Source organism: Sminthopsis crassicaudata, chromosome 1 (genome assembly GCF_048593235.1).
Source record: "Sminthopsis crassicaudata isolate SCR6 chromosome 1, ASM4859323v1, whole genome shotgun sequence".
Classification (NCBI taxonomy): Eukaryota; Metazoa; Chordata; class Mammalia; order Dasyuromorphia; family Dasyuridae; genus Sminthopsis; species Sminthopsis crassicaudata.
Window position 1 is genome coordinate 669,655,772 of NC_133617.1, and position 26,975 is coordinate 669,682,746.

Here is a 26,975-nt window from a genome sequence, read left to right on the forward strand (position 1 = left end):
TGCTTACTGTTCACTGAGGTCACTGTGCTAAAAAATGAATTAATTAGGATCCGAAGAAGAAAGGGCATACCACAAAAAGAAAAATGGCATTCCAATGATCTGGTTTCTTATACAACTTAGATGTATTAATATTTTTTTCTTGGTTGATTGGTGATATAAAGTAAAATGAATGTAGTGGTATGGGCTTTTCTTTGACACAGTTATCAGTACTTGACACTTTTTCTCTTCCCAATGCCTCCTTTTGTATCCTAGTCTCCTGGTGTCATTATGAAAGCTCCACATCACAATAGTTGAAAGCAAGTAAAAAACAAAACAAAACAAAACAACAAAAAACAAAACAAAACAAAACAAAAGGACCACACTGGTTTTTTTTTTTTTAAATGTCTATGAATTTAGTTGAATTTTTTAAAACGGTTTTATGTATTGTTGACCAGGTGGAGAACATGGTTCGTTTTCTACCCACGATCACCATGGCCAATTTAGAATTCAGTACTTCAACAGTACTATCTATAAGAATCCTAGCCAAGTTTCAGTTTTTTCATCTGTAAACACAGTGCCCCAGGGAGATGAACTAGACGATCTCTACAATTCCTTCTAATGATAAAATCATTCCAGGACCCTAAGACACAGATGGTATCAGCAACATTCCTTCACTCCCTAATCTGACTGATATGAGAAATGATGATAATGCTCCACAACTATACAATACTCCTTAAAGATTCTTTTAAGGAAAAGAAAAGAAAGATATGAGCTAAACACTACTATACAAAGAAACCAACACTACATGTATCAAGATTTTTACCTGAGAGACATTAGCTATATAGGACTTAAGAAAATAGTTGTTTTGGAAATGAAATGTGACATATGGATTAGATGCCATCTAGGAGAGGGAGGAAAGGGGAGGGGATGGGGAATGGAACACAAGGTTTTGCAAGAGTCAATGGTGAAAAATGATCTTTGCTTATGTTTTGAAAATAAAAGGCTTCAATTAAAAAAATTAGAAATGAAATCTGAGTTTGCCAGTGAAATAGTTGAAATTCCATACATTGAGACTGGTTTTGCAAAGGAAGCATAATAGCTCTCCTAAAAATAATTACATTTTATGAAAGAATAAATACCTCAGAGGTACATTTTATACAAATATGTCTCATCTTACAAGAATGTGCTTTGGACAATCCCAAGTTAATAGCAAGAAGAAGCTGATGCTTAATATTTAACTGCTAACTGCTCTGGCTGGAAGAAGTGTACATACATCACTGGGAACATTATATATATGTTTCAAAAGAAAAAGTGTAGAGTAAAGGCCAAAACGTCATGTAATTGCCTGGAGGGGGGGGGGGGGGAAGAGAAGGGGCGAAAGAATGACAAACCAGTGGGGGGAGGGAATGGTTTTGAGAAAGCTAGGTTTAGATACTAGAGAATTCTAACCAAAGGATAGTTGATTTAAATTAGCCAGAAGTGTTTTGTTTTAGTGAATGTAAGTCAAATAAGATCTCAGACATTTAAAGTGAGTCTGTTCTTCAATTGTCAAAGACTACTATTATAGAGGAAATTTACTTATAGTTCACAGCTACCTGTATATATCAATCCCAAACCAATCTCATGCAGCTTTGGTCCACATACTTATGTTTCAAAGGAATTAATATTGCTCACAATTACTTCTTAATTTTAGGATAGGTTTTAAGGAATTGGAAAATTAACCATATATTTACTTCTAACTCTGATTAATATGCTTATAATATTCTTAACATCAAACCAATCCTATAACAGTAAATTACTATTTAAGAAAGCACCTTTAATGTAAGATTATTCTTTCAAATTATTTTTATGGCTTATAAGTAATAGAGTTACTGCCAAGGCAGTCTCAAAAGTCTATAAAAAATTGGCATAATTTTTAGAACCATGAATTGCCTGTGTGTGAATCAATTAATTTTTAAAATTAATTTTTCTCCACAAAATTCACTGTGGATAAATATTAAGAGAAGAATATAGAAAGTCTCTGACCCAAAAGTATAGGGCTTCCCTAAGCATTTTATACTTTTTGAAAGAGATTCCACTAATGGGCACATATTTTCCCCCATGGAGGGCAAAGACAGAAAAGAGATTCTCCATGTCCCAAAAACGCAGAACAAAAATTTTTGGTAGGAAAGAAACAAAAACAAAGTAAATGCCCATCGATTTGGGAATAGCTAACAAGCTCAGCTATGATTTTATACCCATCAGAAGACAAGAATTGTTTTTTGCCCTTTTTTAAAAAAAATCTTTAACACAATACAGTGCCTGGAATATAATAGGTGCTTAATAAAACTTGTGGTTTTGTTTTACCCTGCCAAATGCAATTGATGTATAGGTTAATTTTGCCTTTTCTTTCTTCTTATAAGGCTGGACTCATTAAGAAGGGAAAAAAAAGGGAGAAATTCAGCTAGATGAATCCTGATAACATAGCTCATATTTTTCAGCAAATCCCAACTTCCATACCCCTACCACTTTACTTTTCCAGGGATGTCCATTCCCTCCTTAGGACCCTAATAAATTCATTGGTACAGCATCCATACTTTACAGTAAGCATAAAGTACTATCATAGAGGTAGAAAGGGCTTTCAAGATAAAAGCCTAAATTTGACAGATGAAGAAACTGAGGTTGATACTTGTTAAAATGAGTCTTATGAAATATAAAAAGGTTTGTTGTGACAATATTTTTACATGACTTGAAATAAAAAAAAAACTTAGGCCAAATGAAAGTAAAAACTGGATCTGTGATACAAAACACATTCTTAGCACAACAAACACAGAAATTATTTAGTTCTTTGCAATTAAAAAGTTAGTAAATATGTAACTATAGATATTTTTACATTGCATACATACATATATACATATACATACACACATATGAAATGATGTATTGGATGGTACACAAAGCTAGGTCTATTTGCAAATGAGGTAGTTATAAATATAACTTGTGAAATCTGTTTAGACAAGGCAGAACTTAAGTCAGAACATTACTCACTGCTAAGGAGGCCTCCAAGTCAACTCCACCCATGTTAGCCTATACTGGGAAGTCAATGAAATAGGCCAATTCTACTTATCCAACATGTCATGGAAATTCTGAATTCCATCTGATTAATAACTTACATAAAGGTAAGTAACAGACCCTAGATCAAAAGGCCTTTTGAAATCAGACACAAACCACACTGAGGAACAGTTGGTAGACCAAATTGGTATAAAAACACTAGCTGTTAGACTGAAAATAAAATTTAATGAAATAAAACTTTTTGGGGGTGTGTGGTGGAAGCATTAATGATTAGAACTCAATTAAGGAGTTTCCAAATCAGGAAAAAGTTGTCTTTGTCTGGATACAAACCAGAAATAGTCTTCTAAAAAGGAATAATTGTATCAAGATTTGTAGCATTTCCACCCTCCCCTGTTTAGGTTCATTCTAACTGCAGAAGTGAAGAAGAAAAACAGGCTTTCCCTGGGACTCAAGAGATGCCAGGGACATACTAAAATGAATGGTCTAAAACAATCATTATCTAAGATAAATGTTTTGGGACACACAATATGACACAAGGTGTTTAAAAACAAAACAAATTCATGGGTTCCAGTGCTATGGACTCTATTCCATGAACCTGGAAACCTAGAGAATCATCTAGATAACTCAAGGAATACTTAAGAGGCCAAGATGGTTCCAGGAGATTTTGGTGGATGAGATACTAAACCTGTAACATTAAAAGACATACCTTATCTCTCCTCGGATATAACTAGTATTGCTACTTGGAGAGACCTCTCTCCTATATTTAGTCATGTGACTAAATATGAAAAACATGAGAAGGGGATTCTTGAGAGGGCACACTTCACATGTGTCTTAGATGTAGACTGAATTTCAAATCAGGCACCTTCTCAGAAATATGGCCATTTCTCTTTTATGTATTCACTGAACTAAAACTATGAGCAATTTGAAAATTCTCAGCTGTTACAAATTAGTTCGCTCATTTTCTGGGGTTATTTCTAATTGACACATTGGTCTTGCTTGATTGTATTATATAGTCTTTTGCTTAGTTAGAATGTTAAGAGATTCTGCCTCCCTGGCCTACTGATAGAAATGAGAATATTCCCTTATGATACAATAAACTAGCAACAAAAATCTGAAAATTGTAAATAATACACATTAATTAGTCATACTCCTTGGAAAATTTCTATGTTCAATTAATGAGAATGTACTTGTCCAGAAAAAATGATTATTGGCTCAGAAAGAGACCAATCTGCCACTAAAGACAAATTTTGGGGAGGTGTTGCTTAAAAATATTTCCTGATAAAATCAAAAGAAGTAGACATTCCAGATCTGACATCTTCTCCAGCAATACCTTAAAATTTAAACAAGAGAGAAGTCCAATGAAAAACTTTAAGACGTCACCTAGAAACAGTGACTCAAAGGAAAAATGAATTTTCCACAAATGCCCCCATCAATAAAAAATGAATTAACATAAAAAGTTAAGGAAGAAAATAAAGTAGTTTTGTATAAGAAAGTCATAAATTTTACCTAAAGATTGCCTGAAAACTCCCCGAGACCAAACAAATTAATGACTGCATAGGATAGCAAAAAATATTAGAACAAAACCAAAATATTGAAAAAAACAAAAGATAATGTCACGTATGATATAAAAGCAAGTTGCTTGGAATATAGGTCTAGAAGAGAAAATGATCATCAGTGGATTTATTGTAGAGGAGAAAGAATATAAACAGCTTTTCAAGCGTAGCTAAAAAGGGGAAAGAGAGCTATAGAATGATAGCTTGAGAGTAATGAAGATTCTAGTAAAGGTTTTTCAAGGCTTAAGGAGACATGGCTTGTTTGAAGGCAGTGGGGAAAAAAAAATCAATGGATAGGGAGGAGAGAGAGAAAGAGAAAAGGGGTGGGGAGATGACAGTGCAACTTACTAGAGAGAAGAGGTAATTATTATATTAAGGATAAGGAGTCCCTCATTTTCAGAGGCTTGGGGAAGAAAGAAAGAGAATGGGAGATGATATAAAATAAACAAGGGAGAAGATGAACATCATTTTTGAAAGGCTTCTACTGAAAGAGAAGGCAGAAGTGCAGGTACAGTAAGCTTGAAGTGAGGAGAGAAAGTTTAGAATAGCTTCTTTGGGGAGGATGAGGAATATTGAGGAATTATTACTGAGAATCTGACTGGCTAGCTTTATTTCCTTTTGCCCCTTTTTAATAAGAGACAACTTCTGATAAACCTTTCTTCCTACTCAGTTGGATCCTAGAAATTATCCTATGACATAGATATTACAAATCTTATTATTCTCATAGTACAAATCAGACAACTGAGGCACAGCAAGATTAAATGAGTACTGAGAGATTGGATTTGAATCTTTCTTGTCTTATTCCAGCACTCTTTCTACTATACTAGGGCTTTCTAAACACTTTTTAACTTATGATTTCTTTTTGCCAAAAATTTTTGCATGATCCCAGGCATATATATGTAAAATAGGTATAGCAATAAAATATTTACTGATAATAAATTATAATTTCATGACCCTTACATTCAGTTACACAATCCCACTTGGGGCCACAACCCACAGTTTAAGCAGCTTTGTACCATACCATGCCGCTTATAAACAAACAAAACCAACACCATAACAACAGCCACCACACCAACAAAACAATAACCAAGACATCTAGTAGCAGAAAACCACTGATCTTCGTTGATGACAATACTTAATAATTTTTCTAATCTGTAAAATATTTAACTTTTTTTTTTGGGGGGGGGAGGCAGAATTTTAAGTACTTTAAAAAGCTAAATACCCTAATACTAAAAAAAGTGTCAAGGATTTTAGAAGCAAAACCATATCTGACCAAGCATTCATGAGACCAAAAAACAAAATTCAATTTCAAATTACAAAGATAAAATTCTAAAAGTTCAGTTCAAAACCATCACCATTAACATCTTATTTAGTTTTCTGGAACTGTTCAAAATACCTTCAAGATTCACTCAGGGGGAAGACTGGGTTAAAGAGCAGGCAGTTGCCACCTGTTCTTTGAAAGGTAATGGGAATTGTCTCAGGAATTTAATTTCTTTGGGTCTCTATTTCTCTAAATGACTGCTTTCCACTGGATGTCTCTGGTTCTAAGCATTAGATATATCAAGGAAAGAACACAGAAAAGATGAAAAAGAAAGAAAAAAAAACGCAGAACTTTGCTAATATAACAAACTAGAATCCAAACAATACTTTAAAACTTATACTTTGGTTTCCTGTTCTACAATTATATTAAATTTAATAACCAACCATATTTAAAAGGGACTGGAAGCTTTATTCAGCAGATACTAGTTGCTGAGAGCTTGAGAGCTGAACCAAGGAAACAGATTAAGAGTTTACCAAACGAAGACTACTTCAGGGAATCAAAGTTGAAATAATTAACACTAAAGAGCAAACAAAACTAAAATAATAATAAAGCGTTCTTCATGAAATAATAAGCAATAGAATACTTGCTAAAATTATTTAAATGATACACGAATGTACTTCATAAAGGACTACAAACTTTAAAAGACAGGAACTAAATTTAAGAGGAAATGGATGCTTCCTTTGACTAGAATAGAGTGGCTGCCTCCAATTAGACTAAACAAGTTCTCCTTACTATAATAGTACATAGAACACACCCTGGGCAGCGGGAAGGTGTGGCTTTATTTCACAACCATTTTCACAAGTTAACCTGGATGATAGCTCCCATCTCACTTAAAACTAAACTTTTATTCAAAATTGGTTAAACTCAAGTGGATCAATGAGCTCTCTCGATGTTGGATTCTAATTTAACAACCCCTTAACACTCCCCACACCCCCTTTTCCCACAATCACTCAGTTCTAAACATAACTTTCTTCAGCCACTTCTATGGTTTAAACTACAAACCTCCCAGAGAAGACTTACATTTCCTGTCTTGGTGCTTAGTTGTGTCAAAATATTTTAGTAACTCAATTTTCTTGTAATATGATTTCTCTAGAATCCTTGGATATGCCAGTCACTCTGCTTTGCTTCCTGCTATCACTGCTACTTTTTAAATAAAATAAAGGAGAAGGAAAAGATTCAGTTAACCACATATGACTGAGTGCCCACTTGTAAATTAGATAGAATATATAAAGTGTTTTGGAATGTCAAAAAGAATTTATTTAACTTTATGTGCCAGATAAATACTATATGATGGGGATAAAACAAAAACAAAAACATGGTCCAGCTTCAAGGAGCTCATTTTCTAATGGTGAAGACAAATAAAAGCAACTGTGTACATATGTGCTATTACTATACCATAGGGAAAAAAGTCACATTTTGTTTTCAAATGCTTAACATCTAATTGGAAAGATAGGCACAGAAAGAATGAGGCAAATTAATAAAATTATAAAGTAGGTATTAATATTAACTCTTTAATGGGGGACTAAAAAGTAATTCTCCTACCTCTTCTCTAACCAACAATGAATGGCCTCTTCGTCTCCAAGACAACACTGAATTTTTAGGGCATACTATTTATCTGTACGTTCAATTAAAACATTTTTATCAATAACTTTTGTTAAATTTAACTAATTTGAACAATCTAGAGCAGATATCCTTAATCTCCAGTCTGTGATGTTTCTGGAAACTTTTTAAGAAGGGGTCCATTGGCTTCAGACTTCCAAAGGAGTCCACAAGACAAAAAATATTGGAACCCATAATCTATGAAGCCATATTAAAATATATCCATAAGATTAATACTGTCCTGTAGGATTAAAAAGCAATTAGTAGCATTAACTGCCTTAGAAAGGTGTTTTTCCCCCCTTTTAGAAGTAATTAAATAATTTTGAATCTAAATTAGGATTAGATAAATTATTTCTGAAATACTTGATCAAGTGAAAAGCAGTTCTGCAGATCTGCTCTAAACTGGACTACTAAATCTGGATGTGAAGAAAAGTAAACAAAGTCTCTAATTATTCTACTAAATCTCAATAGCTTCAAGACAGGATTTCTCTCTATCCATTAAGGATGTCTTATAAAAGTGTTAAATTTTCCTAAATATTTTTGAGAAATATTAAAAATATAAAGTGCAATAAGATGGAGAGCCTTCCAAGAGAAATCAGACAAAAAATAAGTGTAAATGGGAAGCAATTACTTATACTTATTAATATTTCCAGCCTGGAGCCAAAACAGGAGAAACAAGAGTGTTTTTATTTTTAAATTAAAAGCCAGGGTCCAAAAGGTACACAGAAAAGATGATTTTACAAACAGTTAAAAAAAAAGGAAAAAAATTACAAATAGTAAGAAAAGGACCAACCCAACTATTAAAACAACAGCAACAACAAAACAGCTCTAACACACTACCAAATGATCAGTCTGTTTTGAGAATCTTCCTAAATCTAGAATGTTTACACACCCCAAATTCAGGATACTTACTTTTCACACCCCAGATTCTGGAAACTTATCTCATGATTTTTTACGACTTTAAAATATATAACCCAGAAGTTTTTACAAAAATTGACAAAATCAGAAGTTGAAGGGGGTGGGGTGGGGGGGACAGTAGAGAAAATAGGTGCTCTATTGCATTATTGGTGGGAAAATAGCTGGTATAAGTAGTTTGTGTATACGTAATTACAAAATAAACATACAGAGCAAACAAATTTAATCTTTTGATGCAATGATTCATTGCTTGGAATAATTTTTCTTTTTGTGACATATTTGGATAATTATCTGTACAACAATATTCATTTGTGATTTATTTTTAAAAGTAAAGATCTAGAAACTGTTTATGTCCAATAATTAGAAAATAACTGAATAAATTACGGACTATAATGGAGAGAAGCAATATTTGCTTCAGAGTTATACTAGATTCAAGTATACATATCCCATCTAGGTATAGGCAAACCACTTTCTCAAATTGTAATGGTATCCAAAGACTTTGCTGATTTGCATTGATAGAGGAAATTCTCTCTCTGGGAGCTCCCTATGAAACCACAGGTCCAGATCTTCTTTTCCCTTCCCCATCTCCCATCAAATATTACATGAAATACTATGAATCTATAAAATGATAAACATTAACAAGGAATATATAGAAAGATCTGAACAGAGTGATATAAAACAATAAGCAAAAGCACATCTAGTATTGACAGACTGCAAGGCAATACATGTCTTTAAACTAGGTGCAATTCATATTTATGTTCTCCAAATTTTCCACATTAGATCCCGAGAAATTAGGTCTTTTTTGCTTCTTTTCAGGTATTAAAAATGCAGCATATAGAATTGTTAATCTTTCAAATCACATGATTCTTCTTCTTCTTCTTTTTTTTTGCTGAGGCAATTGGGGTTAAGTGACTTGCCCAGAGTCACACAGTCAGGAAGTGTTAAGTGGCTGAGGCCAGATTTGAATTCAGAGGTCTTCCTGAAGGGCTGGTGCTCTATCCACTGGGCTACCTAGCTGTCCCCGTTGCCCCACTTCTATTTTCAATCATACATGTTTTTGATATTCATTTGATCACTTTCTAAACTATAGCTATCACTGGAAATATTCTGATGTCTAATTACATGCTACCCTCTGAGTTACTTGCAATTAATTCTTTGAAAAATGTGATGGGTCAAGATTTAACAAACAAATGAAAAGAATTGAAATACACACTAAAGATCAGACCCAGTGCTAAAAGCTACAGTACAATGTCTTCCTTAAAGGAGTTCATGTTTAAAGTAGACCATTTTAGATAAAATGACAGAACATGTAAAAGTACATTAAAAACAGTGACTGTTAATATTACTAATCAATACAGAAAATAAAAAAGCAATACATATACTATCTTTATAAAATGTAAACATGTAATTATTTCTCAGTTAAAAAAAGAAATAAATTAAAATAGCTATACCCTACTTATGGCCTTCTTGTTGATCCTTGAATAAAATACTTTATTTCCCAGCTCTGAACATTTTCACTGGCTGCTTGCCATGCCTGGAACTCACTCTCCTCATTTTCTCTCTCCTAGTTTCTCTGGTTGTCTTCAATTTCCAAATTAAGTTCTACCTTCTGCAAGAAGCCTTTCTAGGGGTCCTCTTCAACCTTAGTGCCTTTCTTCTTAGATTATCTCCGATTTATCCTATAAGAGAGATCTTGTTTGTACATAGTTATTTGCATTCTGTCTCCTTCATTAGACTATAAACTCCTTGAGTAAATAGGTATTGTTTTTTGGTTTTCTTTGCATTCTCAGATCTTAGCACAATGCCTGGCATATATACTTGGTGACTTGACTTTAATAAATAATCTATACATATCCACATAAATTCAGTCCTTGTATTGCCTGACTCATGTAATGTGCTTGACATACACCCTTGCTTCACTGAATTGTAACCTACACTATTAACTTTCTTATAATATTGCAATATTTTGGTTGAATTTTTAACTTAAGTAACAGATTTACTAGAGAGATCCCAACCTCCCAAATTCTCCTACAATCATAATGATTATTATTACCATCTAATAAGGGAGTCAACACAAGGGGAAGTAGTGTCTAGGAAAGGGAGTAGCTTTGGTTTGGAAATTTATAGAGCTAGAAAGTGGAGCATTACAATAGCTGAAGTTCAGATAGACTTAGAAATGAACACAAAGTTAGTTTACTCATTTGATTGATATCCAGTGTTAAAATGTTAAGAGTTTAATATAAGATTTTACTTTTGATTTTACAAATTTCACATCATTGTTGATATTAATTTTAAAATAACAATGTTTTAAAATGGTACATTTTAAGAGTTGATATAAATCAGACTGGTAGGCCCAGAAAGAGAAAAAGGTAAGACATTACTCCCAGAGAAATCACAACTTAGGAGTGTGTATAGCATATGTATATAAAATAAAAATGAAGTAAGGTAAAATATGGCAAAGGCAAAGGAGAGAATACTTCCAGCTGAGAGAAATGACAGAAAAATAAGAAATGGCTTCATGGAAAAAGTAAATGTTAAGATGAGAGGATTTCAAATAAAGTGTGCTGGATTTCTTAACCTCCTGGGTGAAGCCAATGAGGTGGGAAGAAAAGAGCATTAAGGTTACACAGTATATAAAGTGATGGATCTGGAATCTGGAAGACCTAAGTTCAAATTTTACCTCAGACACTTATTAGCTATGTGATCCTGGGTAAAAATCACTTGAACTGCCTCAGTTAGTCCTCAGAGGTAAAATGAAGGTAATAAAAGCACCTATCCTACAAGGCTGTTGTAAGGATCAAATGAGATATTTATAAAGTATTTATGACAGTGCCTAGAATATAGTAAGCATTACATAGCTGGTAGCTATTATTATTAGTTGTATTATGGATAATGTTAAAATAAGATTGGAAAGTAAGGTTAGAAATATTGTAGAAGGCCTTAAAATTCTATGACCAAAGAAACTAAGAAGCTGACAGATTGTGTTGTATTTTGAAAGCAAGATAACATGATCAAGCCTGGGCATTTGGAAAGTTTGCAGTAATATATTAAAATCTAGTGCCAGAATGAAAACATACTGTTAGGTGCTAGAGGAAATCCAATGGTTAGATAAACTAGCCCCCTACCCTCATGGACCTTACAATCTAATATTGGCATAAAAACAAACTTAACAATAGGACTTGTTACATTAGAACTGCTTAATATAAGTTCTAAAAGGCTAAGTTTGTTATCAATAAAGAGTTTGATCAGAACTGGACTTAAAAACATAAGCAAGAATTCAATAGTCAAGATACAGCTTGTCATTTTAGTTAAGACACATTTTGCTTCAACATTTCAATAACACATAATTCCTCTAGTTTGGGTAAGTCCTCCACTGATAAAATAGTGAAATACACCTATTTGTGACTGTGAGTTGCCTTATGCAAATAAAAAAATAGGTGGTGGTGGTTGTTTTGTTTTGTTTTTGGATCAAATTTCTTATGTTAAGCTTCAGTAAAATTGAGGCTAATCCTTGACCAGAAATTAAAAAAATGTTGCTAGCACTATATACAATGAAAGCCTTTCTTAGTAGGATATGCCTGAGCTTGCATTCTACTGGCATAGTCTTAAAAAGCATAGGGTTACCTGAGGATGTCAAGTCTTTCTCCCCTAAAACATGATGACTGGCAAAAATTAAAATGGACCACTGATGTAAATGCATTAAGGGCAAGCACATTTTGAAATACTCATTTCTATACCATAGTACCATGTTCATTAAACTTACTTTCTTTTTCTCTCCCCTTTCCCTAACCATCCTTTCTTCCTCTCTCTCATAACTAAGGACAAAACAGAATTTCAGCTCTACATTTGGTATTCTTATATATTTGTTAAGTTTTTTTGTATTTAAGAAGTAGTGCAAAAAAAAAAGCTGCTAATTTTATGAAATCGCTTTTCCTTAAAAGGGTTCTTAAAATTTCGCATTTTGTCATTCAATATTGTCCTTGTGGCACTTAAAAGAAAAAGTTAAATTGTTAAGTATAAAAGCATTGGGATCTTGCTTTCAGGTATGCTAAATTAAAATCAAATTCAAACAACTCCTTACCTTCTAAATTGAAACTATTTCCAGACCATTCTATCACACTTCCTCATTCAAACGAAGTATATACAGAAGGAAATGAGAAATGGGCTTTATTTTTTTTCAAAAATAAAAGATTAGAGAAAGCTAGCCAACTGCGTTACAAAATGCTTAAAGGATACTTTAATTGTTCTAACATCTTTCCAAGGCAAGAATTAAGTTGGACTTTACTACAATGAATTGCATGAAGATTGTTTACTTATATACTTCTAATAGATAAAATCTATAAGAAATAGCTGTAATCGCCTTCAAGATATCCACTTACTCTAGAAGTGTCTGAGGAAGGTAAGGGATGCAAATCAAGTTATTTATCCACTAATATTCTTTTCCCAGGAATGTCCAGAGACAGAATCTAGATAGGGAACAGAAAATTCCCTATTTCCTAAGTAGTTACAGACTAAAAATATTCTCCCATCACTGATGTAAAGCCACTAAAGTAGAATTGTCAGCATTCCTAAGTTCAGTTGAACTGAATTAAAATGTAACTGAGAAATATTTAACAAAATAGATAAAAATACAACATAGAGAAGGTTCTCAATTAATATGTGGCCCCTAAAAATGTGAAGGTAGATTTTAACTACATCCCTTTCTATTCCAGTTTGACACCATTGGTCTAAAGGTTCATTCAATGTTGTTCCCTGTGGACTTTCTTAAAATGTAGGCACACATTGCGAAAATTTATTTTACATATTACAATTTTGCAATGGGGAATAAGGGAAGAAAAAAACAAACTCTTGATAATGTTTTAGGTTGATTTTTTTTTTTTAAATAGCAAGGGAACATTTCCCATTAGATCTAAGTGGTCAAAGGATGTAGACAAACAGACCTCAAAAAAAGAAATGCAAATTAACATCAACTATATGAAAAATTTCTCCAAATCAGTATTAGGAGAAATGGAAATCAAAGCAATTCAGTTTTATTTCATATCCAGCAAATTGGCAATTATGATGGAAGATGGAAAGAGTAATTTTGGATAGTTTGAAGGAAGAAAGGCATATTAATAATAATAGAAGAGCTGCGCATTGATCTATTTGATAAAGCAATTTAGAACTATGTTAAGAAAGTGACTAAGATATCCATAACCTTTAACTCAAAAGATCCTTTTACTAGATATACACCACCTAAGTCAAAGATAGAATGCTTCCACATGTAGTAAAATACTCAAAAGCCACATTTTTGTGGTGGCAAAGGATTGGAAACAAAGATGTGTAGCCATCTAAGCAAAACTGCAACATAAATTCAATGGATACGTTGTGGCACCACCACAAAAAATATGAGCTATTCAAAGAAAAACATAAATGAACCGAAGCAAAGTGAAGTAAGAAGAACCAAAAAAACAATGTAAATAGAAAAATACAATTAAGCTGAATGCTGATATAACCAAGCTTGGTCCCTCAAGAACATTAGAGAAAAAATATATTTTTCTTGCTTCATTACACAAGTAGTAGTGGTGGAGATTTCTATGGATGCTAAACTCTGTCTATTACTTTTAGATAAGGTCAATGTATTGCTTGAGTGGTTCACTTCAATTTCAACCCCTCCCTCCTTTCTTTTTTAATTTGTTACAAAACTACACTTTGATGAATAAGGAGAAAGATATATTCATAAATATAATGCTGAAGCAAAAGGCATCAATTAAAAACAAAACCTCAGAAGAGATAAGTATACCAAGGATATGCTTATAGGTAAAGCCATCAGATAGAGGGAATAAAGGAGAACACCACTTTCACAAAAATCAAATTATTATTATTATTTAATTAAGCACCTGAAATATATTGGCTCTTAAATTCTCCATTAATGGCAGAACTAAATAGTTAGCTTTTAACCTGAACCTAATTATAACCCAGTCACTTATATTAACATTAAGAGCACAAAATCATTTCAACAATTTTGCTAAGTTCCTTCCTGGAGAGACATATTAACCTACATAATGGCCAAATGATCTGTGAACTTTTACCTTAGCCAATGACTTTGGTAAAATGTCAATTTTCTAAGCAACTTCAGGAGCCTTTAAGGGGGGGAAAAAAAAAACTCTGAAAACTTTTGCAGGTGTCATGAAGGACAAATAATGCACCATAACAATGTTTGGAAGCTAAAAGTATTCTACTACCAAGTGCTATAAACAATCCTGACTCCAGCTTCTCCCTACAAATCCATCTTGCATACTATCATCATATTATTTACTCATTCTCATTCAATTCTTTCATCATATTTCCTGCTAAGCTGCCCAGTTTTTGAGATCATCTTTAATTACCCTCCATTTTATCCTTAACAAATCTTTTTTCTATTCTTCCCCTATCACATAACTTCTGCTTCAGTCAAACTGGCGTCCTCACTGTGCACTCTTCCTCCCCCTACTACTCTATATTCACGTCCATTTCTGTCTTCACTAGAGAAGTACATTCCCTAGGAATATTCTCTTTCTGCACCATCCAAATCCTTTTCAAGGTTAGGAGGAAGCTTTTCTCGACAATTGCAGCCTTTCAAATAATTTCCTTTTCTCTGAACTACAAAACTAGTCTGTATCAAAGAATTTCACATTAAGCTGTAAATTTAAGTTGTGTCAATGGCAGTAACAGCAGAAAACTAAACTCATATTATCAAAAATATACTATGGCCTCCACTTAAATTTTCTTCCTTCTGAATTTAGTTTCAATTTCATCTTCTCCAAATGATTTATCTCTTTTTCAACCATTCTAAGGTGCCTGTCCAAAGATGATGCAGGAGGCTGAATTTCAAAAATCCCGAACATAGCAGAAGAGGGACGTCAGCACAGAAAGCCAAGATTACACAAGACTAGCCAGAAGGAGGCAGAACTTAGCCCAGGAAGGAAGCCCCAATTCAGAAATTAAGACTGAAGACATGAATAAATCCAAGAAGATACAGATTAAAAAAAAAAAATCAAAATAAGATCTAAAATTCCAACTTGGAAGAGAAATTCCCTAAGAAATGTACAAGAAGAAAATCAATTGGGGGGGTGGGGGAGAGGAAGGAGGAAAGGGGAAGGATTTTCACAAGGACCACTGTGAAGACTGAGGCCTGGAAGAGAAAGAACTGGAAGGAGAATGAGTAATTTAGGAGGGAAAGAGGCCAACCTCATTCAAGCTAACTAATTCGGAAAATTAGAATAACCTTAACAGAAATTTATGACTATATTAAAACAAAAACAAAACAAAAAAAAAAAAAACAAAAAAAAAAACCCTGAAAATATTGAATTTAAACAAGTGACCTGGAACACAGATCAAGAAAAAAGAATGCAAGGGCGGAGCCAAGATGGCAAAGAAGATACACGAGAATTTCTAAGCTCCTTTCTTCCCTCAATACCAACTAGTTAAATCAGCCTCAAAAATAACGCTGGACTGATAAAAACCACAAGGATTAGAAGCACAACTTACCAACAGAAGAGATTCTGGAATTTCAACAGAAAAGGTTGGTTCTGAGGGGAGGAAAAAAAAAGATCAGCACAGACAGTGTTGAATTGGGGTTAGCACACTGCGCCAAATGGGCTGGGGAGAACTCTGGGATCAGAGAAGCCACTGAGATAGAAGAATGTGGCATAGGCTGATAGCTCTACTCTGCTTATAAAATAGCAGATCAGAAGAGAAATCAAAGCCACATTAAAGCAATAGCCAGAAAATATAATCACCCCAAACCAGAAGCAACCTGGCTTTTCCTTGGGGCTGTTAAGAACCTGGACAGCAGGGACACAGCTTGTGGCAGCTTCTAATCCACATAGTCCAGGGCTCAGCCTGAGACAGTGGAATTCTCCCTGTAGCAAAACTCCCATAACAGCAGAACCTGCACAGCTGGGACTATGCTTTCTGGGCAGACACTTCTGGTTTGAGTGCAGGGGCTTTTCCCGTCAGTTGCTAATATCCACGGCCCCACGGGAGGCTTTGGCTGGGGTTTGTGACGCTTTCACTGTTCAGCCTCTAGTCTCAGGGCAGTAGGCTAGGCTACACAGTGAGGGTCCTTCACTGGGCACTCCTCCCAATGCAGACGTGCTAACCATCTCTAAGTCACTTCCAAGGGGGAGGGGAACTCTCTCCCAGAGCTCTCTCTTAGTCCAGACAACCTATCCCCGTCTGGGAGGAAGCTGATAAATTTTCTACCTAAAGGGCAGACCCCACACAGAGTGTTAACAATGAGTAAGAAACTTAAGAGAATGATTGACACCTTCTATTCAGAGAAAGAATGGGTATCCAACCCCCCCCCAAGAGGCTAACAGCAGACAGTCTCCAGATAACAGCCTAAAGGGGAATGATACCTGCCCCCCATGACATAACTCACTCCTAGAAGAGACTATTAAAAAGTTAAGAGAGTTTGAAGAAAAATGGGAAAAGGAAAGAGAAGCTATGATAGAGAATAAGAATGTCCTGAAATTTGAGTTGGAAAAAAATAAAGAATTCACAGGAGGTGCAGGGAAACAAAATTTATGAATTAGAAAAGGTTAAAAAAAAGAAAAAAATCACAGGAAAGTAGGATTTCTGAATTGGAAAAGATAAAAAATTCCCAAGTAGGATTTGTGATTTGGAAAAAGAAAATAACTCACTTAAAAAAAATATATATATATACACACACACACACACACACACACACACACACACACACACACACACACACACATAGTGAAATGGGAAAAAACTCAACAGAGCAAAATAATTCATTTAAAAACTCAATTGGACATATAGAAAAAGAACTAAAAAATGTGAATGAAGAAATAACTCATTAAAAATCTGGACTGAACAAATAGAAATGAATGATTCATTGAGAAACCAAGAAATCAGTCAAACAAAACAAAAAATATGAAAAGCTGGAGAATAACGTCAAATACTTACTGGGAAAATCTATAGACCTGGAAAATAGATCTAAAAGAGATAATCTGAGGATCATTGGACTTCCCGAAAATTATGCTGAAAAAAAGAACCAAGATTCTATTTTACAGGAAATCATCAAAGAGAACTGTCCAGAGATAATAGAAACAGAAAGGAAAATAGGCATTAGAAGAATTCGTCGAATACCTTCTCAAAAAGATTCTAAAAAAAGAACTCCACGGAACATTGTGGCTAAGCTGCAGAACTATCAAACAAAGGAAAAAATATTGCAAGCAGCTAGGAAAAAACAATTCAAATATCAAGGTGCCACAATAAGGGTCACTCAAGATCTGGCTGCCTCCACATTAAAGGATCGAAGGCCCTGGAACCTGATATTCCGAAAGGCAAAAAGAACTAGGACTGCAACCAAGAATAAACTACCCAGCCAAGTTTAGCATTTTCTTCCATGGAAGAAGATGGACATTTAATGAAATAGAGGAATTCCATTTGTTTCTAAGAAAAAAACCAGACTTAAACAAAAGATTTAATGTACATCCACAAGACACAAGAGAAGCAGAAAAAGGTAAAAAGAACTCTTGAGAACTGTATCTCTGTTGTGGATATACAGAAAGTCCACATGGATAATTTGATTTTACTGACATAACCTAAACAAAACAAAACAAAAAAAAACAAAAAAAAAAGGGGGGGGGAAGTAGTAAAAGGAAGGGGATAGTATTAGAAAAAGGGAAAGGAGAGATTAAAAAAAGGGAAACTACATCCCAGGAAGAGGCATAGAAAATTTACCACATTGGAGGGAATTAAGAGGGGGAGAAACATTGTGTGAATCTTACTCTCATCAGAGTAGGCTCAAAGACGAAATAATTGACATATTTGTTTTTCAGAGAATTCTCTCTCACCTCATTATAAGGGGGGAGAAGAAAAAGGAAAAGGAAAAGAGGAATAAGGGAAGGGTAAAAGAAAGGGGAAGGGACTTAACCCTACAATATATTGTTTACAGGAAACATATTTAAAGCAGGGAGATACATACAAAGTAAAGGTAAAAGGTTGGAGCATTATCTATTATCATTCAGGTGAAGCCAAAAAAGCAGGGGTAGCCATCCTTATCTCAGATCAAGCAAAAGCAGAAATTTATCTAATTAAAAGAGATAAGGAAGGAAATTATATCCTGCTAAAAGGTAGCATAGACAATTAAGCCATATCAATACTAAACATATATGCACCTAGGGGTATAGCATCTAACTTCCTAAAGGAGAAGTTAAGAGAGTTGCAAGAAGAAATAGACAGCAAAACTAAAATAGTGGGAGATCTCAACCTTGCATTCTCAGAATTAGATAAATCAAACCACAAAACAAATAAGAAAGAAATTAAAGAGGTAAATAGATCATTAGAAAAACTAGATATGATAGATCTTTGGAGAAAACTGAATGGTAATAGAAAGGAGTATACTTTTTTCTCAGCAGTCCATGGAACCTATATGAAAATTGGTCATATTTTGGGACATAAAGATCTCAAAATTAAATGTGGGAAGGCAGAAATAGTAAATGTCTTCTTCTCAGATCACAATGCAATAAAAACTACATTCAACAAGAAGTTAGGGGTAAATACACGAAACCAGATGGATTTACATGTGAATTCTACCAAACATTTAAAGAACAATTAGCCCCAATGTTATATAAACTATTTGAAAAAATAGGGGATGAAGGAGTCCTACCAAATTCCTTTTATGACACAGACATGGTACTGATACCTAAACCAGGTAGGTTGAAAACTGAGAAAGAAAACTATAGACCAATCTCCTTAATGAATACTAATGCTAAAAAAAGATATTAGCAAAAAGACTTCAGAAAATCATTCCCAGGATAATACACTATGATCAAGTAGGATTTATACCAGGAATGCAGGGCTGGTTTAATATTAGGAAAACTATTAGTATAATTGACCATATTAATAATCAAATTTAAAAAAATCATATGATCATCTCAATAGATGCAGAAAAAGCATTTGATAAAATACAACATCCATTCCTACTAAAAACACTTGAGAGTATAGGAATAAATGGACTATTTCTTAAAATAGTCAGGAGCATATATTTAAGACCGTCAGTAAGTATAATATGTAATGGAGATAAACTGGAACCTTTCCCAATAAGATCAGGAGTGAAACAAGGTTGCCCACTATCACCATTACTATTCAATATTGTATTAGAAATGCTAGCCTCGGCAATAAGAGTTGAGAAAGAGATTAAAGGAATAAGAGTAGGTAATAAGGAAATCAAACTTATCACTCTTTGCAGATGATATGATGGTATACTTAGAGAACCCCAGAGATTCTAATAAAAAGTTATTAGAAATAATTCACAACTTTAGCAAAGTTTCTGGATACAAAATAAACCCACATAAATCCTCAGCATTTTTATACATCACCAACAAAATGCAATAGCAAGGGATACAAAGAGACATCCCATTCAAAACAAATGTCGAGAGTATAAAATATTTGGGAATCCATCTACCAAAGAAAAGTCAGGAATTATATGAGCAAAATTACAAAACACTTGCCACAAAAATAAAGTCAGATTTAAATAATTGGAAAGACATTAATTGCTCTTGGATAGGCCGAGCGAATATAATAAAGAAGACAATATAATAAAGAAGACAATACTCCCCAAACTCATCTGTTTATTTAGTGCTATACCAATCAGACTCCCAAGAAACTATTTTAATGACCTAGAAAAAATAACAACAAAATTCATATGGAAGAATAAAAGGTCGAGAATTGCAAGGGAATTAATGAAAAAAAAGTCAGATGAAGGTGGTCTACCTGTACCTGATCTAAAGCTATATTATAAAGCAGCAGTCACAAAAACCATTTGGTATTGGCTAAGAAATAGACTAGTCGATCAGTGGAACATATTAGGTACACAGGACAAAATAGGGTATAACTATAGCAATCTAGTGTTTGACAAACCCAAAGATACCAACATTTGGGATAAGAATTCATTATTTGAAAAAAACTGTTGGGAAAACTGGAAATTAGTAAGGCAGAAATTAGATATGGACCCACACTTAACACCATATACCAAGATAAAATCAAAAATGGGTCCATGATTTAGGTATAAAGAATGAGATCATAAATAGACTAGAAGAACATAGGATAGTCTACCTCTCAGACCTGTGGAGGAAGAAGGAATTTATGACCAAAGGAGAACTAGAGATCATTATTGATCACAAAATAGAAGACTTTGATTATATAAAATTAAAAAGCTTTTGTACAAACAAAATTAATGCAAGCAAGATGAGAAGAGAAGTAACAAATTGGGAAAATATTTTTTATATTTAAAGGTTCGGATAAAGGTCTCATTTCCAAAATATGTAGAGAACTGACTCTAATTTATAAGAAATCAAACCATTCTCCAATTGATAAATGGTCAAAGGATATGAATAGACAATTTTCAGATGATGAAATTGAAACTATATCCACTCATATGAAAGTGTTCCAAGTCACTACTGATCAGAGAAATGCAAATTAAGACAACTCTGAGATACCACTACACACCTGTCATACTTTTTGAAGACATAGTCTGAATGAAGTGGATATCTTCAACATAGAGAAGATCCAATTCACTTCCAGTTGACCAATGATGGACAGAAACAACTACACCCAGAGAAGGAACACTGGGAATTGAATGTAAACTGTTTGCACTATTGTCTTTCTACACAGGTTACTTATACCTTCGGAATCCAATTCTTACCGTGCAACAAGAAAATTGGATTTACACACATATATTGTATCTAGCTTATACTGTAACACATTTAATATGTAGGGGATTGCCTGTCATCTAAGGGAGGGAGGGGGAAATTTGGAAAAATGAATACAAGGGATAATGCTGTAAAAAAAATTACTCATGCATATGTACTGTCAAAAAATTATAATTATAAAATTAATTTTAAAAAAGAATTCAAAAAAAAAAAAAAAGAAAAAGAAAAGAATGCAAAAATCATGCTCTCTGAATATTTTGAATTTTTAAAGAAGACTGAAATTGTTCAAATAAGAACCAGAAAATAAAGATATATTGTCCAGAGGGATAAGCTGAAGTAAATCAGTTCAGAAAATGCTGATAATACAAATTTTTGTTTGTATGATACATAGATACAGATAATATCCTCATTTCTAGAAACAATCAAAAAACAAACTCAACTCAGAAGACATATCTAATAGATAATTACAAATCACTTAATGATGTCTGAACAAACAAAAATTCAGTATTTGGGAAGCTTTCTTAAAATGATTTTTAAGCATTCTAAAACTAGTTGACAAAAAAATAATTCTTTTGGGGGAGTTTTCTCAGGAGATAGTTCATTATTCCCCTTTGAAGATATTCGAATGAATCCTGATAGACAGCTTTCTAGGAATGAAGTAAAGACAACTCCCACTCAAATATATTTTTGACAATTGAGGTTTCTTTCAACTCTAAGATTCTATGCTCCTGAAAATCGATCTGTTTACTTAATTATGGGAATTTTATTTGATAAAAGTTTTCTGAAATATCATATATAGTTCATTTTGTTTTTTTTAAAGTTTCTGGGATTTCATAATGATTAAATTAGAAAATCTACAAATAGGTTCTATTTGAATTTGATTCTACTGCATTAAAGAAAACTACCCATTATAAGGCTTGTAGTGCATTTTATTGTTTTGACAAGGACTACTTATAGAGCAAGTATTTTGAGTTTAGTGCTTAAGAAAAGCTTTGTCCAGATGAGTTTTTAGTCTTTTAGATAACGTGAAATTTTGTATCTGTTGAATTTTTAAATGTAGTGGAATCAAATTCAAATAGAACCTATTTGTAGCCACATAGTGACTTGGAAATTAATATCACATTGTATTTTTATGTATTTTTTGTTAAACATTTCCCAATTAATTTATTTTTCTCCCCTGAGGCTAGGGTTAAGTGACTTGCCCAGGGCCACACAACGTTAAGTGTCAGAGACCAGATTTGAATTCGGGTCCTCCTGAATTCAGGGCTCCTGCTCTATCCACTGCGCCACCTAGCTGCCCCTCCCAATTAATTTAAATGTGGCTCCAGTTCTGTGATTAGCAGGTTGACACTTCTTTAATTGTACATATTACAGATATTTTTAATTGATCTCTCTTGCAGAACATTTAGGAGGAGTCTTTAAAAGTTTTCTGATAGCAACCAAAGCTTAAGAATCCTATATCCTTTAGTGTTTAACATAGTGCTCCAGACACAAAATAAATAACTTTGATTTGCTTTTATTTTTTTAATAAAAATTTCCTCCTGGTTTTAGCTTCATTTCCATTGACATACATTCTATTTTTTTTTTTAAGTCAGTGTCCCAGTAGAGCTGCTCTACAGCAAGATTAACTGTTTCTAAAAGTAGAAAAGAAAATGATTGCTTCCAGAGAAAACTTTTTCTAACTCTCAGGGATGCCTCACAGAGCCAGAGTTATTCAATAGCAAGTTTAAACTCTTTGAAACATTTCCTAAAACTAAGAAGCAAAAACCATACCTGAGCAGCCAGATGGATATCACAAAGTTTGTGCTGTAAATCTCTTCTATTTTACTTAGAAAACCTCCTCAAAGACTTACCTAAAATTGACTCTTAGGTCAGTTTTTAACTAGCGTGAATGAAACTTGGTCAACTAGTTTCCTAGACACAACATATCAGGTAAGGGAAAGAGAGAGAAAGGAGGTGGAGGAAGGGGGGGGGAGAAAAAAAAAGGAAGCTGTGATGCAAACAGAAGAGTGAGCTGATGGCCAGAGAAGGAAAGGACAAAGACAATCTAAAAAAACACAATAAAAAATTTAGAGATAATACTCTTCAAAGTAGGGGCGTGGAACCCTTTAGGAACTATAGCATCAAGCCAAAAGGCCCATGGTTTAATAACAGAATATTTGATTGTGAAGCTAGGTAACACCCCAAAATCCATAGGAATAGTTAGCTAATTGTACAGCTTGTTTCCAACATAAAGACACCTAACACTATCATAGCTCTACATTATCCAACCTTTTCTGGCTCTACTTCTGGGCAAAGATTGGCAATCTAAAAATGCTAATCTTTAGTCTCTGCATTTCTTTAAAGCAAAAGTGATATAAAAGGAAGTTCAATTAAACAGTAACCTGGGAATAGAGATGAGAAACTACACATTAATGATTTCAAGTAGATTAGGATAAAACAGAAAAAATTGTCTATACAATATATCTTCCACATCTTGACTTTCCCCATCGTGGTTTTGATGTATCATAGGCAGGCAAAAGAAATTAAATGGAAATTTTGAGGTAGTTTTACAAACACTGCAGAGGACATGTGAAGGCCAACAGATGACACAAATGGAATTACAATCAATGATATCATTCATATTATTTCCAAACACTAGAGTGCCTTCCTCCGGTCTTCCCTATCCTCATCCCTCAAAGGTCAGATCAAAAGCCATTTCTTCCATAAAGTCTTCCTTGATTCTATTCTCCTTATTTGGAAGTGAATACTTTCTAGACAGTAATCTCACCAATTTTTGTACCTCCTATATAATTATATTGGTGTGAAAATAGTCCACATAAATTGACTTTGTATTAAGACTTAAATACAGCCTATTTTTATGTCAATTTTAATCCAAGGATTGAACACTGAATTTACAGTTGCTCTGAAGTCATCTCTCACATATATCCCACTGAAAAAGATTACCAAGAAATGATAAGTAGGCAGCTGATTGGGTAGTTAGATGTTGTCATGAACAGAGTACTCAGTTTGAGGTCAGGAAGACTAGAGTTCAAATTCAGCCTCAAAATTACTTATTATATCACCTTGGGCAAGTAAATTTGTGTTAGGACTTTTTTTTTCCCCCCTTAAAGTATATATCTATTTTTTTTTTAAGATTTTCTTGATTGAATGTAGCAAAGCACAATATTTTCACCTTTTTTTGTTGTTTGCTTGTTTTTTTTCCCCCCACTTTTGATCTGATTTCTCTTGCATAGCATGACAAATATGAAAATATGTTTAAAAGATTTGCACACATCTATACTGGATTGTTCACTGTCTTGGGAAGGGAGTGGGAGGGGAAGATAGAGAGAAAATTTTGGAACACAAGGCTTTGAAAAGGTGAATGCTGAAAACTATCTTTGCATTTATTTGAGAAATTAAAATACTATTCTTAAAAAGTTAAAAAAAAAAAAAAAAAAAAAAAAAGACTTCCTTTTAGGGAGATATCCAGGAACTGAACCAACAGTCAATCTTCTCTCCCACTAAAGTCTAAGCTCTCTGAAGGCAAGGAGAATGTCTTATTTATCTGTACGTTTTATATAGTGCTTTGGATATGCCAGTTGAAAGGCCAGGGTTGAAATCACAACTCTGACATATAATTTCTGTGAACCTGGAGCAATCAATTAAGTTCTCATTACTCTAGACTTCTTAAACTTTTTCCACTTTTGACCTCCTTTTGCCTGAGAAATTTTTACATGATTCCAGAAATAGAAGTATACAAATCAAACATTTACTGATAATAAATCATAATGTTGGGGGCAGCAAGGTGGGGCAGTGGATAGAGCACCAGCCTTAAATTCAGGAGGACCCGAGTTCAAATCTGGTCCCAGACACTTAACACTTCCTAGCTGTGTGACCCTGGGCAAGTCACTTAACCCCAGCCTCAGAAAAAGAAAAAAGAAAAAAAATTATAATGTTTCTACCCCACATTTGATTTACAAGACTCTACATTGGGTCAAGACCCATGGTTTTATGGGCTCTAGGCAATTCTCTAAAACCAAATTGCAAAGGAAGGATGCAACTAATGGAGGGAGTTCTAGATACTAATTAAGTCAAAGGTCCAGAACCCATTCTTCTTCTATGGTAAAAGAGAGAGCTGATACCTGTAAAAATTACATTCTTTATATCTGCAAACCTCAAAAAAATTCGGCAGTAGTCCCTCCCTTTCATTCTACTCCTCTTACTCCCCCCACTCCAGAAAAGAGAAAGAGAGGTGGTGATTACATTAGGGACCAGAAGCTGCTATTTCTATAATGTTTTGTGGTTTGCAAAACACTTTTAAATTCTCATTTGATCTTCAACAACTTTGTGAAGTAGATGCCGTTTTATACTTTATTTTCCAGAAAAGGAAACTGAAAACAATTTAAATGACTTGCCTACAGTCAATGACAGCTAGTATTTGGATAAAAACCCAGATCTTTCTGACTTTGGGTTCAATTCAATATACTTTACTACCAGAAAGTTCTCCTCCCTATTGCCCAGCCTTCTCACTTACTGAAGTTTAGAGGTGATCACAGGGAATCAGTAAACCTCTAACATATGACAGGATCACCACCACAAAAGGTGGTAAAATACAAGAAAATATGCAATTCAAAGTTAATAAGCAATCTTTTTATTTTTTAAAGAGATAAATAAATGAGGGTTGGGGGAAAGACAGAACAAATTCTCCTATCTCTTCATGTAAACAATAAAGAAAAAAAAATTCTGGATTTTAAGCTTGCTAACAACAGTGGATACACCTATCAATCCACCAATCACAAAGCAAATTTTACATTTGTTTATACATTCATGAATATTTTGCTTTGAAATATTGGAAAAAGAAGTGCCTATCTTTTTGTAGGAGGGGGGATATAGAGTGAATTTAGACTGTAAAAACAAGAGCTTTCAAAAATTATTTTTTAAATTAAAATGTTATCATATGAGTATCTTCAGTGCTTGGGAAAGGACAAGTAATATCATCCCAGATAATTTTTCCTAAAGTAGGTTGAATAACTTGGTCATTGGTCACATGGCGTATCACTGGCTAGCCAGAAATAAAACCTGCTCTCAAAACCATCTATTTCATTCTAGTACCTTTTTCACTGAACTGTCACATCTTAAAAAAAAAAGTTAAGTGAAAGCACCAACAACATCTCTAGTAAACTAACAGTAGCCAAAAATTCTATAGGGTGGGTGGGTGGGGGAAAGTAAACTCACTTTTTAAAAAATAGTAACAAAAAGACAAGGAGCTAAAGTTTCATCATTAATGAAAGGAAGAACCAGATTTTTATTTATTAATGAAGAAGCAGTCTTAAAAACAATTATTGTTCTCTTTATAGGAAGATGCTATTAACCATCACCAATAAATATATACTATAAACTATGTATACACACTGCCCTATCTATCTATGCATGACTTCTGCCCTAGCAAAATGGAGGCTTCGTGTTAGTCATTAGTTAGTGATGTTTAATAGAACAAGGAGTTCCTTGAAAGAAGAGTTTTCATTTCCAGGACCTTGAACAGCCAATTGTCCTACAAGAAGTGTTTTAAAAATACTTTGCAGGTCAATTAACACCACAGCAAGAATACACAAAACACTATTTTGCTATACTTTTGCCATATATGTATTTGCTACCCACAGTTGCATTTTCTTAGTTCATTTCAATAGTGATACCTAGGTCTGTTGTTGGGTCAAGCTCAGATCCTCATTAGCAACAGCATGAATTTGTTAAAACATTGCCTATGAGAAGAGTTGAAAAATGTTTCTCACTTCTTTCATGAAAAGATCTTTTAGTTATGGAATTTTATGTATGCAGTCAAACATAGGCATTATATTAGTTGATTTTGCTGAA

At 33.8% G+C, this 26,975-nt stretch overlaps 1 protein-coding gene across 8 annotated transcripts in view; it reads right to left on the bottom strand.

Annotated features, from left to right (window-relative positions):
* Positions 1–26,975, bottom strand: part of RHOA (ras homolog family member A) — a 58,467-nt gene that overhangs the window by 21,692 nt on the left and 9,800 nt on the right. The window contains exons 3-4 of one of the 8 annotated variants that reach the window (XM_074264470.1): positions 9,875–10,097; positions 6,925–7,044 (exon numbers count right to left, since the gene is read on the bottom strand). The exons of 2 other annotated variants lie outside the window; for them this stretch is intronic. The gene's annotated coding sequence lies outside the window, so the exon portion shown is untranslated. Of the gene's footprint in view, positions 1–6,924; positions 7,048–9,869; positions 10,098–15,927; positions 15,969–26,975 lie in introns of all 8 variants that reach the window. 5 more of the 8 variants (XM_074264382.1, XM_074264115.1, XM_074264209.1 and 2 more) reach the window with 5 other exon arrangements.